Raw genomic sequence first — 16771 nt, 5'->3', positions numbered from 1 at the left:
TCCAGTGGATGGAAGTTTCTTCTGGGTTGCAGAGGCCCAAACACTTGGACCATCTTCCACTGCTTTTCCCAGGCCATTAGTAGGGAGCTCGATGGGAAGTAGAGCAGCCAGGACATGAACCCATATGTGATATCAGCGGCCTTACCCACCATGCCACACCACCAATCACCAAGACTAACTATATTTGTTAATTATTTTATTTACTTTAGCCGCAGGGACACAGAAAGAGAGCCAGTTTCCATCTGCTGATTCACTCTCCATGATGGCCAGAGTTGGAGCTGACACTGGATGTTAGGAACTCAATCCAGATCTCCCACCTGGTATTAGGGGCTCAATTACTTGACCCATCACCATTTCTTCCCAAGGTCTACATTAGTAGGAGGCTGGAGTCAGGAACCGGGGTCAGGCACTAAACCCAGGCAGCCCAACCAACTGAAACAGTAGGCCAAATGCTACTCCTAAGTATACTGTTCTTTTTAATGTTTATTTTCTTCTATTCGAAAAGCAGAGTGACACATTAAGAATGAGCGGGAGAACAAGTAAATGCACTATCTTCCACTGCCAGCTCACTCCCCAAATGCTTGCAACAGCCAGGGATAAGCAGAAGCCAGGAGCTTGGAACTCCATCCAGGTCTCCCTCCTCTTTGGGTGGCAAGAACCCAAGCACTTGAGCCATTATCTGCTGCTTCCCAGGATGCATCAGCAGGGAGCTGAATAGGAAGCAGAGGTGTTAGGACATGAACCAGCACTCCAATATGGAATGTGGGTGTCTCAAGCAGCAGTTTAACCCATTGTATCACATCATTCACCTCCAAATTATACTTTCTGACAAGAAAAGCAACTACTCTGTGATGATTCTAGGGTTAGATGTCTGTCAGCTTCACATAACACTTAATAATGCATAAGAATGATACAAGGACAGGACCAGCATTGTGGCACAGCAGGTTAAACTGCTGTATCCAATGCCATCATCCCATATGGGCACAGGTTTGAGTCCTGAAAGGTCTACTTCTGATCCAGCTCCCTGTTAATGTGCCTTGGAAAGTAGTAGGAGATGGCCCAAGTACTCGGGTCCCTGCCACCTATGTAGGAGACCCAGATGAAGCTCCTGGCTTTGGCCTGGCCCAGCCCTGGCAGATTCAGACATCTGGGGTATGAATTAGTGGATGGAAGATCTCTCTCCATATCTTCTTCTCTCTATATATAACTCTGCCTTTCAACTAAATAAATCTTTTTTTTTCTTTCAAAAAGAATGATATAAGGACTATTCCAAAAGATAAACTCCCTTGCTAATTTTATAGTAAATAATTTTAGAAGTAAATATTTTTATTTGCTAACTTAAAAGTAAATTGTGTGGGCTGGCATTGTGGCACAGCCAGTTAAGCCATTGCTTGTCATTTCTGCATCTCATATGGGTGCCAGTTTGAGCCCAGGCAGTTCCATTTCCAATCCAGTTCACTGCTAATGCAACCAGGAAAGCAGCAGAAGATGGCCCCTGTACCCTGGTGGAAGACCCAGATGGAGTTCTGGGCTCCTAGCTTTGGCCTTGCCCAGCCCTGGCAGATGCACCTGTTTGGGGAGTAAACCAGTGGATGGAAGATCTCTCCCCCTCTCCGTAACTTTGCCTTTCAAATAAATAAATATTTTTTAAAAAAAAGTAAATTGGGGCTGGCGCCGTGGCTCAGTAGGTTAATCCTCTGCCATGGTCTTAGCAATAAAAAGCAATAAAAAGAACTACTGCCACAAAAATTGGATTAATTACAAGGGACTTATGATGAGTGGGGGGAAAAAAACCTGTCCCAAAAGGTTATATACTGTATGATTCCATTTATATAACATTCTTGAAATGACACAATTATAAAAATTGGTAACAGATTAGTGGTTGTCAGAGGTTCAGGAGTTAGTGTAGCACAACAGAAGTAGGTGTGGCTGGGGCCCGGTGCTGTGGCACAGTGGGTTAAGGCCCTGGCCTGAAGCGCCAGCATCCCATATGGGCGCCAGTTTTAGTCCTGGCTGCTCCTCTTCTGATCCAGCTCTCTGCTATGGCCTGGGAAGGCAGTGGAGGATGGCCCAAGCCCTTGGGCCCCTGCACCCATGTGGGAGACCTGGAACAAGCTCCTGGCTCCCTGCTTTGGATCGGTGCAGCTCTAGGCATTGTGGCCATCTGGGTAGTGAACCAGCGGATGGAAGACCTCTGTCTCTACCTCTCTCTGTAACTCTTTCAAATAAATAAAATTAATCAAAAAAAGAAGTAGGTGTGTGGCTATAAAATGGTAACAAGAGGAATGTTGGGCTGGCATCACGGCTCACTAAGCTAATCCTCCACCTGTGGTGCCGGCACCCCAGGTGCTAGTCCCAGTCGGGGTGCTGGATTCTGTCCTGGTTGCCCCTCTTCCAGTCCAGCTCTCTGCTGTGGCCCGGGAAGGCAGTGGAGGATGGCCCAAGTGCTTGGGCCCTGCACCCACATGGGAGACCAGGAGAAGCACCTGGCTCCTGGCTTTGGATCAGTGCTGTGCGCTGGCCGTAGCGACCATTTGGGGGGTGAACCAAGGAAGGAAGACCTTTCTCTCTGTCTCTTTCTCACTACCTAACTCTGCCTGCCAAAAAAAATAAAATAAATTAAATAAATTAAAAAAAAAAAAAAACAAGAGGAATGTTGTAGTGACAGAACCATGCTGTATTATATGGAATATGGTGCTTGATACATGAGCCTATAGGTGTAATAAAATCTCATAGAACTAAATGCACACGTATCAATGAATACAAACAAACCTGAGAAATCTGAACAAGATGGTGAGCTGTATCAATGTCAACATCCAGGTAGTAGTAATGGCAGTAGTATTGTATTACAGTTTGACAAAATGTTATTACTAGGGGAAACATTAAATGATACCTGGGATGTTTCTGGATTGTCTTACAATTGCATGTAAATTTACAATCATTCCAAAATTAAAACTGGAATTAATTATAAAGTGCAAATCTAAAATTAAAGAGTCAGGATAGGCATTGTAGTACAGTGGCATCTCATATCAGAGTACTGTTCAAGTCCAGGCTGCACCACTTCTTCTTCTTCTTCTTCTTTTTTTTTTTTTAAGATTTATTTTATTTATTTGAAAATCAGAGTTACACAGAGAGAGAAGCAGCAGAGAGAGAGAGGTCCTCCATCTGCTGGTTCACTCCCCAAATGATCGCAATGGCCGGAACTGGATCAATCCAAAGCCAGGAACCAAGAGCTTCTTCCAGGTCTCCCATACGGGTACAGGGGCCCAAGGTCTTGGGCCATCTTCTACTACTTTCCCAGGCCACAGCAGATAGTTGGATTGGAAGTAGAGCAGCTGGGACTTGAACCAGCGTCCATATTGGACGCTGGCACTGCAGGCAGGTGGCTTTACCAGCTATACCACAGTGCCAGCACCTGGGTTGCTGCACTTCTGATCCAGCTCCCTGCTAATGCAGAAATCAGCATGTGGGAGATCCAGATGGAATTCCTGATTCCTGGCTCCAGCCTGGCCCAGGTCTGGCTGTTGTGACCATCTGGGAAGTGAACTAGCAGATGGAAGATCTCAATCTCTCTTGATATCTATCTCCTTTCAACCTTACCCCCCACCCCACTGCTCTCTTTCAAATAAATAAATCTTTTTTAAAAAGTTGGGATGGGTATTGTGGCATAGCAGGTTAAGATGCAATGCGGGACACCCACATCCCATATCAGAGTGCTGGTTGGGGTTCTGGCTACTCCCCACTAATAATACACATGGGAAGCAGCAAATGATGGCCCAAGTACTTTGGCCCCTACTACCCATGTGGGAGACCTAGACAGAATTCCTGGCTCCTGGCTTCAGCATGATACAGTCCCAGCTATTACAGCCATTCGGGGGGAGTGACTCAACAGATAAAAGAGCACTTTTCTCTCTCTCTCTCTCTCTGCCTTTCAAATAAATAAGTCTTTAAAAGTTAAAGAGTCATTCTACTATTCAAAAAGAATTACAAGGAACAGGTGTTTAGCCTACTGGTTAAGATGTCCACATCCCACATTGAAATGCCTGGGTTGGATATTTGGCTCCAGCTTCCTGCTAATGCAGACCGTGGGAGGCAGCAGTGGATGACACAAGTAATTAGGGTCCTGTCACCTACATGGGAGATCTGGACTGTGTTCTTGGCTCTTGGTTTCAGACCCACACCAGTCCCCTTCATTGTGGGCAACTGGAGAGTGAACAAGCAAATAGGAGCCCTCTCTCTCTCTCTCTGCCTCTCAAATAAATAAATAAAAATTTAAAAACAACTCTAAGTGGTGGGCATTGTGGCACAATGAGTGAAGTTGCCACTTGGCATGCCCATATCTTATACCGAAGTGCCAGTTTGAGAGCCAGCACCTCTGCTTTCTGATCCAGCTTCGTTCTAACGCACCTGGGGAGGCAGCAGAGGATGGCCCAAGTGTATGGGCCGTTGCCACATACATGGAAGACCCAGATGGAGTTCTGGGCCCCTGGCTGTTGCAGGCATTTGGGGAGTGAACCAGTGGATGCAAGAGCTCTACATGTTTCTCTGTCACTCTTTCAAACAATTAATAAATAAATCTTTAAAAAAAAATTAGTAAGAATCTAGGATTCTACTGAGTACAATGGGTAAGTCTTTAGAAGGTTCAGAACAGAAAACTGACATGACCTTAGGTCTGCTGTGTTGAAAATAAGAGTATTAGGGGGGCCGGCGCTATAGTGTAGCAAGTAGGCAAAGCTGCCGCCTACAAGGCTGGCATCCCATATGGGCACCAGTTCTAGCACTGGCTGCTCCACTTCTGATCCAGCTCTCTGCTAATGCACCTGGAAAAGCAGCAGAGGACTTGGGCTCTCGCACTCATGTGGGAAACCCAGAAGAAGCTCCTGGCTTCAAGCTGGCCCAGCCTCAGCTATTGAGGCCATTTGGGGAATGAACCAGCAGATGGAAGATTTCTGTCCCTGTATTATCCTCTCTGGAATTCTGCCTTTCAAAAAAAAAAAAAAAAAAAAAGACAGGAAGGAAGGAAGGGGAGGGGAGGGGAGGGGAGGGGTGGGGAGGGCAGGGCAGGGCAGGGCAGGGCAGACAATTGGGGGGAATGCAGCCAGTGTAGGTAAGGGACAAAAGGTAGACAGCCTCTACAATAACCTAGGCAAAACTAAATACTGGATTAGACTAGGGTAGTAAAAGTAGAAAATGGTGACAAATAGACAAGGCAAGATTTATAACCAAATGGATAGGCATTAAGAGAAATAAGGAATCAAGGATGACTCAAGGTTTTTGACCTACAACAACTGTTAAGAATAGAAATAATCGGGGCAGCGCCGTGGCTCACTAGGCTAATCCTTCACCTGCGGCCAGCACCCTGGGTTCTAGTCCCAGTTGGGGCACTGGATTCTGTCCCGGTTGCTCCTCTTCCAGTCCAGCTCTCTGCTGTGGCCTGGGAAGGCAGTGGAGGATGGCCCAAGTGCTTGGGCCCTGCACCCACATGGGAGACCAGGAGGAAGCACCTGGCTCCTGGCTTCTGATTGGCACAGCGCGCTGGCTGCAGCGGACATTGGGGGGTGAACCAACGGAAAAAGGAAGACCTTTCTCTCTAACTCTGCCTGTCAAAAAAAAAAAAAAAAGAATAGAAATGATCACTACTGCAATAGTTCAGACTCAAGGGAAAAGAGATTTATTATTGCTTTCCCTCTCTTAAATATATTTTATTTTTAAAATAAGTTTCGGAGCTGAGCAGAAAAGGGTAGCACGTGGCCTACTGATCAAGATACCAGCTAAGACGTCCTCATCCCATAGCAGAGTAATTGGGTTTGATATCAGGCTCTGACTCCAGACTTGAGCTCCCTGCAGCAGGGATGGCTTGGTTCCTACCATGCATCCGGGAGCCATGAATTCAATTCCTGACTCCCAGCATCGCCTGGTCTATCCCCAGGCATTTGGAAGTAGATGGACAATCTATCACTCCTTCTCTGTCACTCTGCCTTTCAACTAATTAAAGAAATAAATAAAACTTAAAAACTAAAGTTAAAAAAATTTACCAATTTAAAAAACCATCAGCAGAGCTGATGCTGTGGTACAGTGTGTTAAGCCACTGCCTGCAATGCCAGTATCCCATATAAGCATTGGTTTGAGTCTGGCTGCTCCACTTCTGACCCATGTCCCTGCTAATGTGCCTGAGAAGATGCCCCAGATGTTCTGACCCATGTCCCTGCTAATGTGCCTGAGAAGATGCCCCAGATGTTTGGGTCCCTGCCCACATGAGAGACCCAGATGGAGTTCCTGGCTCCTGGCTTTGATAATTGCTACCATTTGGGGAGTGAACTAGTAGATGGAAGATCTGTCTCTCTATGCAACTCTGCCTTCTAAACAAATAAATAAATCTTAAAAAAAAAAAATCATCACCTCAACTACAAACATTGAATTCAGTCCTTATGGATAGATGGTTGACCTTTCAGTCCATTTAATTTATAATTTCAATTATTTTTCAGAAATTTTTAAATTTTATTCATAACACTATTTTTATTATTTTACAATTTTATTAACACTTTGCCACATTCACCTCAAATGTAGACATTATACACATACACATTTATACTATTTTTTCTTGAAAACAGAGACAATTTCTCAGAGTGCGGGATTCATGACAATGAACATAACTTGGGGAAAGAAGAGTATGTCATCTATTTACCTGGCATGACTCAGTGAAGCAATATTTATAACTAAAAACCAAATGATATGACATCCACACAATTTTTATATTCTATACATTAACTTCCACAAAAAAGAAAAAATGGGTGATATTTGTCTTTCTGGGTTTGGTTTGTTTCACTAAGCATTCCATCCATTTTGTTGCAAATGTCTGGATTTCATTCTTTTTATGGCTGAATAACATTTCATCGTGGTGTGTGTGTGTGTGTGTGTATCACATTTTCTTCATCCAATCACCAGTGATGGACATTTAGGCTGATTCCATTATCTTTGCTAGTGTGAATTTAGCTGCTACAAACACAGGAGTACAGATTTCATTTCCTTTGGATATATTCCTAGGAGTCGGATACTTGAGTCATATGGTCGATCTATTTTTACTTTTCTGAAAAATTTCTCTTTCCAGCCAATTTCAAAAGATTCTTGCTGGCGCCGCAGCTCAATAGGCTAATCCGGCACCCCGGGTTCTAGTCCCAGTCAGAGCGCCAGATTCTGTCCCAGTCGCTCCTCTTTCTGTCCAGCTCTCTGCTATGGCCCGGGAAGGCAGTGGAGGATGGCCCAAGTCCTTGGGCCCTGTACCCTCATGGGAAACCAGGAGAAGCACCTGGCTCCTGGTTTTGGATCAGCGCAGCGCGCCAGCTGCAGCACGCTGGCCGCAGCAGACACTGGGGGGTGAACTAACGGAAAAAAGAAGACCTTTCTCTCTCTCTCTCACTGTCCACTCTGCTTGTCAAAAAAAAAAAAAAATTCTTGTTGTACAGTACTCAATTTCTATTATCAATTAGAAATGTGATATACGCGTTTTTATTATTTTTATAGTAATTAGTATCCTAAGTTTACAACCTACTACTTGCATTTTTTAACCCAAAGTCAATTCCATACACCATAAGAGTAGCTCCAAATTTTAAATATGCCAGGAACTGATGAATAATTCTATGTTTTGGCCTTTTTTTTTTTTAATAATCTTTCATTACTACTTCCCTACTCCTGCTCTTTTCAGGTTAGCTTGATAGCAATAATCAATACCTGACATTTTTTTTTTCCCCTGATAGTATTCAAGGGTAATTCAAAACATTTGTGGGAAAATTGAATTTTAAAAAAAAGTTTATTTTGGTACAAAAAAAATTGTAAAGATTTATTCATTTATCTGAAAGGCAGAGTAGAGAGAGAGAAGAGAAAGAGATAGATACCTTCCATCTGCTGGTTTACTCCCCAAATGGCCACAGCAGCTGGGCTGGGCCAGGCCAAAGCCAGGAGCTTCACCCATGTGGGTGCAGGAGCCCAAGCACCTGGGCCATCCTCTGCTGATTTCTCAGGTGCATTAGCAGGGAAATGGATCAGATGTGGTGCAGCCAGGACTTGAACCAGCTCAGTGTAAAAAATGTTTGAAGTCCATGAAGTCTTTTCATAATACACATTTTCCAAGAACTTTTTTTTTTTTTTTAAACAGGCAGAGTGGATAGTGAGAGACAGAGAGAAAGGTCTTCCTTTTTGCCGTTGGTTCACCCTCCAATGGCCGCTGCAGCCGGCTCATCTCGCTGATCCGAAGCCAGGAGCCAGGTGCTTCTCCTGGTCTCCCATGCAGGTGCAGGGCCCAAGGACTTGGGTCATCCTCCACTGCCTTCCAGGACCATAGCAGAGAGCTGGCCTGGAAGAGGGGCCACCGGGATAGAATCCGGCGCCCCAACCGGGACTAGAACCCGGTGTGCCGGCGCCACAAGGCGGAGGATTAGCCTGTTAAGCCAAGGCACCACCGGCCTCCAAGAACCTTTTTAAAGAACCCCCATACAATTGCTAATTCTTTGAAAAAATTTACCTATTTCCATTTTATTTGAAAGGTAGAAAGACAAAGAGAGATCTTCCATTGGCTGATTTACTTTCTGAATGCCTACAACAGCCAGGACTGGGTCTGGCCAAAGTCAAAAGCACACAGTCTCTCACGATGAGTGGCAGGGACCCAAGAACCTCTGAGGGTACGCAGAAATAGAAAGCTGGCTCAGAAGCAGAGTAGCCAAGAGAGAAACCAGGACTCTGAAATAGGATGCAGGGAACCCAAGCAGCAACACTGTGCTACACACCTGTCCCTCCAACACTTTTTTTTTTTTTTTTTTAAGATTTATTTATTTGAAAAGCAGAGTTACAGAGATAAGGTAAGACAGAGAGATTTTTCCATCTGCTGGTTCACTCCCCAAATGGCCACAATGGCGTGGCTGGGCCAGGCCATAGTCAGGAGCTTCATCCAGGTCTCCCACATGGGTGGCAGGGGCCCAAACACTTGGGCCATCTTCTGTTGTTTTCCTAGGTGCCATCAGCAATGAGCTGGAAGTGCAGCAGTTAGGACTCAGCATTGAAGGCAGTGGCTTAGCCCAGTGTGCCAAAGCACTGGCCCCCTTCATCACAATACATTTTTTTTTTTTTTTTACAGGCAGAGTTAGACAGTGAGAAAGAGAGAGACAGAGAGAAAGGTCTTCCTTTGCCGCTGGTTCACCCCCCCAAATGGCTGCTATGGCCAGTGTGCTGCACTGATCTGAAGCCAGGAGCCAGGTGCTTCCTCCTGGTCTCCCATGCGAGTGCAGGGCCCAAGGACTTGGGCCATCCTCCACTGCACTCCTGGGCCCAGCAGAGAGCTGGAATGGAAGAGGAGCAACCAGGACAGAATCTGGCGCCCCATCTGGGATTAGAACCTGGGGTGCCGGCGCCGCAGGCGGAGGATTAGCCAAGTGAGCCGCGGCGCCTATCCCAATACATTTTTTAACATTAAAATAATACAGTGATTTTTTAAAAAAATGTATTTATTTATTTGAAAGGTAGACTTACAGAGAGGCAGAAGGGGGGGGAGAGAGAGAGAGAGAGAGGGAGAGAGGTCTTTTATCCGCTCGTTCACTCCCCAGATGGCTGTAATGGCTGGAGCTGCACCGATCCAAAGCCAGGAGCCAGCAGCCTCCTTCAGGTCTCCCATGCAGGTGCAAGGGCCCAAGGACCATCTTCTGCTTTCCCAGGCCATAGCAGAGAGCTAGATTCGAAGTGCAGCAGCGGGGATGCAAACCGGTGCCCATATGGGATGCCAGCACTGGAGGCAATGGCTTCACCTGCTAAGGCACAGTGCCCCTGGTGATGTTTTAAAGTACCTATCTTGGGACTTTATCCACCTTCCTGAGGCTTTACAAAATATATGCACTATTTTTTTCAGGTACATTCACCAAACTTTATTTTTTTTTGACAGGCAGAGTTAAACAGTGAGAGAGAGACAGACAGAAAGGTCTTCCTTCCATTGGTTCACCCCCCAAATGGCCGCTGCGCCAATCCGAAGCCAGGAGCCAGGTGCTTCCTCCTGGTCTCCCATGCGGGTGCAGGGCCCAAGCACTTGGGCCATCTTCCACTGCACTCCCGGGCCACAGAAGAGAGCTGGACTGGAAGAGGGGCAACCGGGACAGAATCCGGCGCCCCATCTGGGACTAGAACCCGGGGTGCCGGCACTGCAAATTCACCAAACTTCAATAATAACTCCAAGAATTTTTGTAAGAGCAAATAGTGTTTTTTGTTTGTTTCCAAGTTTGCCCCCATAAGGCCTACATGTTGTCTGTTACTTGTCTCATTCACACCACCTTTCAGATTTCACATCTTTAAAAAAAAAAAAAAAAAGTAGCAGGTTTGAGATGTTTTGCAGGATGGGTAGGACATTTCTTGAGAAGCCCATATCAAAGTGCCTAGGTTCAAGTTATGGCTCTGGCAACAGTTCCAACTTTCTTCTAATGCACACCTTGGGAGGCAGCAGGTGGTAGCCAAAAACCTGAGCTCCTGCCACTCACATGGGAGAAAGACTAAGTTCCAGGCTCCAGATTTGGAGCGGCTCCAGCTGTTACAAGCATTTGGGGAGTGAACCAGTGAATCAGAAGATCTCTATGTGTGTTTGTGTCTCTCTGCAAAGGCCTAATTTCCATCAGTGAGAGTCAAAGCCTGTACCATGAATACAATTGGACTATTTCCTGCCTAATGCATCCTCTAACAGGAGCTTCCAAAGCTCACCTTCCATTCCTTTCTCCATAATGCATCTCTGAGAGGTAAGTTCTCTACTTCCTACAATGTTGATCTCCCAACTTCCCACGCTCAGGAAATTGTCTGCAACATGTAAACTGTGGGCTCCACTATATACATCCTCAATAAAGATCAGTTATTAAAATATCACTCTAATTTTTTTTTAATTTCAGTAAATTCTACCCTGAAGTAAGCCACACTGCCCTCTAGAGGCCTGTGCTTATCCCTACACTATTCTGCCCTTTCCAAGTTGCTTCTCAAACTGCACTGTAGTGGTGTGTTACCACTACATGCCAAGTCTCCTACAGAGCTTGACACAATGTAGATTATAAAGAAGATACACAGATACTGGTTAAACAATAGCCTTTAAGAAGGACCCAGAGGAAAAACTTTTCTCTGCTCCCTATCAGGAATACAAGCAATTTCCCTGAGCAGCTTGTTTGTTTTTTTAATCATCTCACAGACTTTTTTTTTTTAAGATTTATTTATTTATTTGAAAGTCAGAGTTATACACAGAGGAGAGGCAGAGAGAGAAAGAGGTCTTCCATCCACTGTTTCACTCTCCAAATGGCCACAATGGCCGGAGCTGCACCGATTTGAAGTCAGGAGCCAAGAGCTTCCTCCAGGTCTCCCATACGGGTGCAGGGGCCCAAGGACTTGGGCCATCCTCCACTACTTTCCCAGGCCATAGCAGAGAGCTGGATCAGAAGTGGAGAAGCCAGGTCTCGAAGTGACGCCCATATGGGATGTCGGCACTTCATGCAGCAGTTACAGCACAGTGCCGGGCTCACAGACGGAATTTTTCACTTCCATATTTACGTAGGCTCCTGGAAAGCTTAGGGCCTAACCTCTGAGAAGTAAACCGCCTCAGCACAGATCTGAAAGCAACAGTGGGCTGTAAACTGAAGAGTACCACGAAACTCTCAATCTCAAAGGCTGAGTATTTGGAAAACACGTGTAAATCACTTTTTCTTCAACCAGAGCCCAGATACACGAGCCAGAGTAAAATTATAGCTGCCTCCCATGCATGAATCTCCCAACTGTGAACACAGAGAGCTATGTCCCTAAGTCAAAGATGATGCCTCAGGGCCGGCACCGTGGCTTAACAGGCTAATCCTCCACCTTGCGGCGCCAGCACACCGAGTTCTAGTCCCGGTTGGGGCGCCGGATTCTATCCTGGTTGCCCCTCTTCCAGGCCAGCTCTCTGCTGTGGCCCGGGAAGGCAGTGGAGGATGGCCCAGGTCCTTGGGCCCGCACCAGCATGGGAGGCCAGGAGAAGCACCTGGCTCCTGGCTTCAGATCAGCAAGATGCGCCGTCCGCAGTAGCCATTGAGGGTGAACCAACGGCAAAAAGGAAGACCTTTCTCTCTGTCTCTCTCTCTCACTATCCACTCTGCCTGTCAAAAAAAAAAAAAAAGATGATGCCTCTCATCTTCTCAGTTCAGCAGCACCTTTCAAGTCCTTATCACACACACACACAAATAAGAAAAATCTATGAAATCTCAGTATATGCAGATAGCCATCTGCAAACACAGTGACCTCATACAGCACAGTCTTGCCCTCTCCTCCCAGGCACTTCACACGCATCTTTGTGTCGCTGTCTGTAGAAAGCATGGCTTCTCTTACTGCTCTGCAACAGTCTCTGAGACAACAATCTCAACTCTGTCCAAAATTCAGGGCAAACTACACCACCCTCCCCTTGTACCCAACTAACTCTTCATCCCTGAGTAAGAAGGGGTTCATTGCCCCCATTCTTAGGAGATCCTATTTCTTCTCTCTATGGTGTTCTCAAGATACTTGGTAACAGTCCTATTTCCTGTTCCCATCTCCCTGTTTCCTCTTGCACCTCAAATACAGTGCTCTAATTTTTAAAAATTATTATGTGGCCACTGCTGTGGCATAGCAGGTAAAGCCACTGCTTCCAGTGCTGGCATCTCATATGGGCGCCAGTTCTGATCCGGCTCTCTGTTGTGGGAGACCCAGAAGCAACTCCTGTCTTCAGATCAGCACAGCTCCGGGCACTGTAGCCATCTGGAGAGTGAACCAGCAGATGGAAAGACTTCACACTCTTGCTCTCTCTCCCTTTCTGTAATTCTTCCTTTCAGATAAATAAATTTTTGAGGGGTCGACACGTAGCGGGTAAAGCAATGCCTGCAGTGCCGGCATCTCATGTGGGTTCAAAACCTGGGTGCTCCACTTCCGATCCAGCTCTCTGCTACGGCCAGAGAAATCAGTGGAAGATGGCCCAAGTCCTTGGGTCCCTGCACCCACATGGTAGACCCAGAAGAAGCTCCTGGCTCCTGGTTTTGGACCAGCGCAGCTCTGGCCGTTGCAGTAATCTGGGAGTGAACCAGCAGAAGGAAGACCTCTCTCTCTCCACCTGTGCCTCTCTGTAACTCTGCCTTTCAATTAAATAAATAAATCTTTTAAAAAATTATTTGTTTAGCTGATTTTGCTATATAAATATACCATTCCCTATATTTACTTTTGTGTATGATATTTGTAAAATACCTTCAGCTTAATAAGTAAAAATGCATCTAAAATATCTTACACAACATTTCTTTAGTCTCTAGGGACCTGAGATGACAATGTGATTCATATCCTTAGAATCCAAAATATAGTATCTATATTTTCAGGCTACACAGAGTCTCAATCATGACACTTACTAATTCTTTGTTGCATAAGGTTGCCATCCTGTACCTTATAAATGTTTAACAACCTCTCTGACTTCTGCATTTGCTGTCTACTCACGTCAAGTCACTGAGTTGTGACAACCACAAATGTCTCCAGAGATTGCCAAACATCCAGAGCAGAGGAAGGCATGCAAAATTGTCCCCAGTCAGAACCCCAGATCTAGATCTTTTTCCTGAGCTTAATAAGATGGTATGTCAGGAAGTTCATGGAGGGGGCCAGCCCTGTGGTGTCACAGGGAGGTTAAGGGGCTGCCTGCAATGCTGGCATCCTATGAGCACCAGGTCGAGCCCCAGCTGCTCCACTTCTGATCCAGCTCCCTGCTAATGAACCTGGAAAGCAACGGTGGATGACCCAAGTGCATGGGCCCTGCCACCCACTTGGGAAACCCAGGTGGAGTTCCAGGCTCCTGACTTTGGCCTGGCCCAGCAACAGCCATTGCAGCCATTTGCAAAGGGAACTAGATCATGGAAGATACCTCTCTCTCTCTCTCTCTCTCTCTCTCTCTATATATATATATATATATTTCTCTCTCTCTCTCTCTCTCTCTCTCTCTCTCTCTCTCTCTCTCTATATATATATATATATATATATATATATATATATATATATATCTCCGCGGACGCGCACCCCGGAGAACCGGCAGGAGCCGCCGCCGCCCAGGGGCCCGGGCTCCCACAGCACCGCAGCCTCTAAGGACGAGCCGGGCGGCCTGGCGCAGAGACTCGCGGCGAACGGCGACGCCGCGGCAGGCAGGCGTCACTGCCAAAGCTTCCTCTTCTTGGAGCCGCTGTCGTCCTCCGGTCTCCACGCGTCCCAGCCCGAGTCCCTCCACGTGTAACAGCGCTCCTGCCCGCCCTCGCTCAGCGCCCGGGCCTCCCACCTTCTCTTGCTCATGGCTGCGTCGGGACCAGCAGCCAGAGGCTCCCCTGCCCGGGAGGCTGCTGGGCGCTCAGCTTGGCCAGCCTGGCCGTGGCCTGCTGCCCGGCACCGCACGCATCCTGCGGCGCGACGGGACAGCCGGGCTCCCCCGCCGCAGGTGTGCATCCAGGGTGCTGGGGGCTCGGGGGCTGTGGCTGTATATATATATATATATATATATATATATGTATATATATGTGTGTATATATATATATCTAAACCTTTCAAATACATAAATCAATCTTTAAAAAAATATGTTCATGAAATATGGACTGAAAGCATACTCAAGTTTATTTTGGTGCAAGAAAAAACTTTGAAATCCATCCACATGAGGAGTCTTCAAAATGTTCATGGAAAATGTGTATTTTGAAAGAATTATGCATGGAATTCAAAACTGTTTCACACCGGGATGGGCAGACAGCTTATTGGTTAAGATGCCATTCAAACACTGACATCCCATATCAGAGTGCCTGGGTTCAACGTCTGGCTCCACTCCTGGCAATGCAGACCCTGGACAGTAGCAGTGATAGCCCACCCAGGTGGTTACGTTCCTGACGTTCACATGGGAAACCTGGATTGAGTTCATGGCTCCCAGCTCTGGCCCAGCCCCATCCCAGACCCCAACAGGAATTTAAGAAGTGAACCAGTGAATGGGAATGTTCTTTCCTTCTCTACCTCTCAAAATTGTTAATTATTTAAAGTATATAAATAAAAGATAGAAATGCCATTTATTGGCCTCATGTTCCATGAACTAGCCTCCCTCTGTCTTCTCAGCACCACCTCCAGTCACACCAAACTACTTCAAACTCCCCAAACAGGCCATGCTCTTTCTGATGAGGCTATACTGCCACTCGTGGTATTTAATTTGCTTGCATATTATTTCCTTGCCATTTTGCCTATCTGAACTTGGCTCACTCTGTCACAGCTCCTCCTCTGTGAAATCATCCCAGCTCTTGAATTAGATGCTGCCTCTTCAGTTTTGCCAACACCCTGGACAGCCTCCTGTTACAGAACCTACCACACTGTAATGATCACTGTTTACCTATCTCCCTTACCATATCGACAGACCTCCAAGGCAAAAGGAAGTATCTGATTCTACTCCTGGCACTCACAGGGAACACCATTTGACGTAAGTAGCTATTTAAGAAATGTGTGGGTGTGGACATTAGGCCCGCAGTTAAGGGACCACTTGGGAAGCCTAAATCCCATTTGGGAATGTCTGGGTTCCAGTTCTGGTCCTGCTTCTGACTACCTGCTTGTCCACAGGAAGGCAGCAGGCGATGGCTCAAGTACATGGGTCCCTGCCACCCATGCGGGAGACCTGCATTGAATCCCAAGCTCCTGGCTTCAGCCTGGCCCAGTCCTGTCTGTTGTGGGTATCTGGGGAGTAGACATGGGATAGAAGATCTCTGTCTCTGTCTCTCTGCCTTTCAAATAAATAAAAATAAGTAAGACTTTTAAAAATAAAGAAATGTGTTTTGTAAAGCATTGTACAGTTTAACAAACTGATCGCCTATCTCATGCAAAGCAGTGTTGTAAAACTGTGGAACATAAAGAATAAATGAATAATTGTTCCACCCCTCAAGAAGCTTGCAGCCTAGTAATGGATACAGCCACATCGATCAAACAAGGCGGAACACTTAAGTGATAAAATGGAGAAATAAACTACTACGGTGGGGGTCAGGCACTGTGACACAGTGGGTTAAGCTACCACCTGGGACACCCACACCCCATATCAGAGCGCCGATTCAAGTCCTGGTTATGCCACTTCCAATTCAGCTTCTTGCTGATGCAGCCTGGGAGGTAGCATATGATGGCTCAGGCCCTTGGGCTTCTGGATGCTGGTCTCAGGCCATCCCAGGCCTGGTTGTTGCAGGCTTTTAGGAAGCGAACCAGGCCAGCACCGTGGCTCACTTGGTTAATCCTCTGCCTGCATGCCAGAATCCCATATGGGTGCCAGGTTCTAGTCCCGATTCCTCCTCTTCCAGTCCAGCTCTCTGCTGTGGCCGGGAGGGCAGTGGAGGATGGCCCAAGTGCCTGGGCCCTGCACCCGCATGGGAGACCAGGAGAAGCACCTGGCTCCTGGCTTCGAATCAGCACAGCTCTGGCCATTGCGGCCATTTGGGGAGTGAACTAATGGAAGGAAGACCTTTCTCTCTGTCTCTTTCTCTCACTGTTCTGTAACTATATCTGTCAAATTAAAAAAAAAAAAAAAAAAAAGTGAACCAACAGAACAAAGATCTCTCTCTCTCTCTCCGACATTTTGCCTTTCAAGTTGATGAAAATAAAAATAATTAATATATTTTTAAAGAATTATTGGCCGGCGCCGCGGCTCACTAGGCTAATCCTCTGCCTGCGGCATCGGCACACCGGGTTCTAGTCCCGGTTAGGGCACCAGATTCTGTCCCAGTTGCTCCTCTTC

The 16771-nt window shown here is 46.5% G+C and overlaps 1 protein-coding gene across 1 annotated transcript in view; it reads right to left on the bottom strand.

Moving 5' to 3' along the window:
• The window catches only part of PPP6C (protein phosphatase 6 catalytic subunit), a 43806-nt gene that overhangs the window by 20451 nt on the left and 6584 nt on the right, over positions 1-16771 (bottom strand). The gene's annotated exons all lie outside the window — the stretch shown is intronic.

The sequence above is a fragment of the Lepus europaeus genome, chromosome 12 (genome assembly GCF_033115175.1).
Source record: "Lepus europaeus isolate LE1 chromosome 12, mLepTim1.pri, whole genome shotgun sequence".
In the NCBI taxonomy this organism is placed as follows: domain Eukaryota; kingdom Metazoa; phylum Chordata; class Mammalia; order Lagomorpha; family Leporidae; genus Lepus; species Lepus europaeus.
The sequence above is the reverse complement of the archived record's forward strand: the minus strand, read 5'-3'. Positions and strand labels throughout refer to the sequence as shown.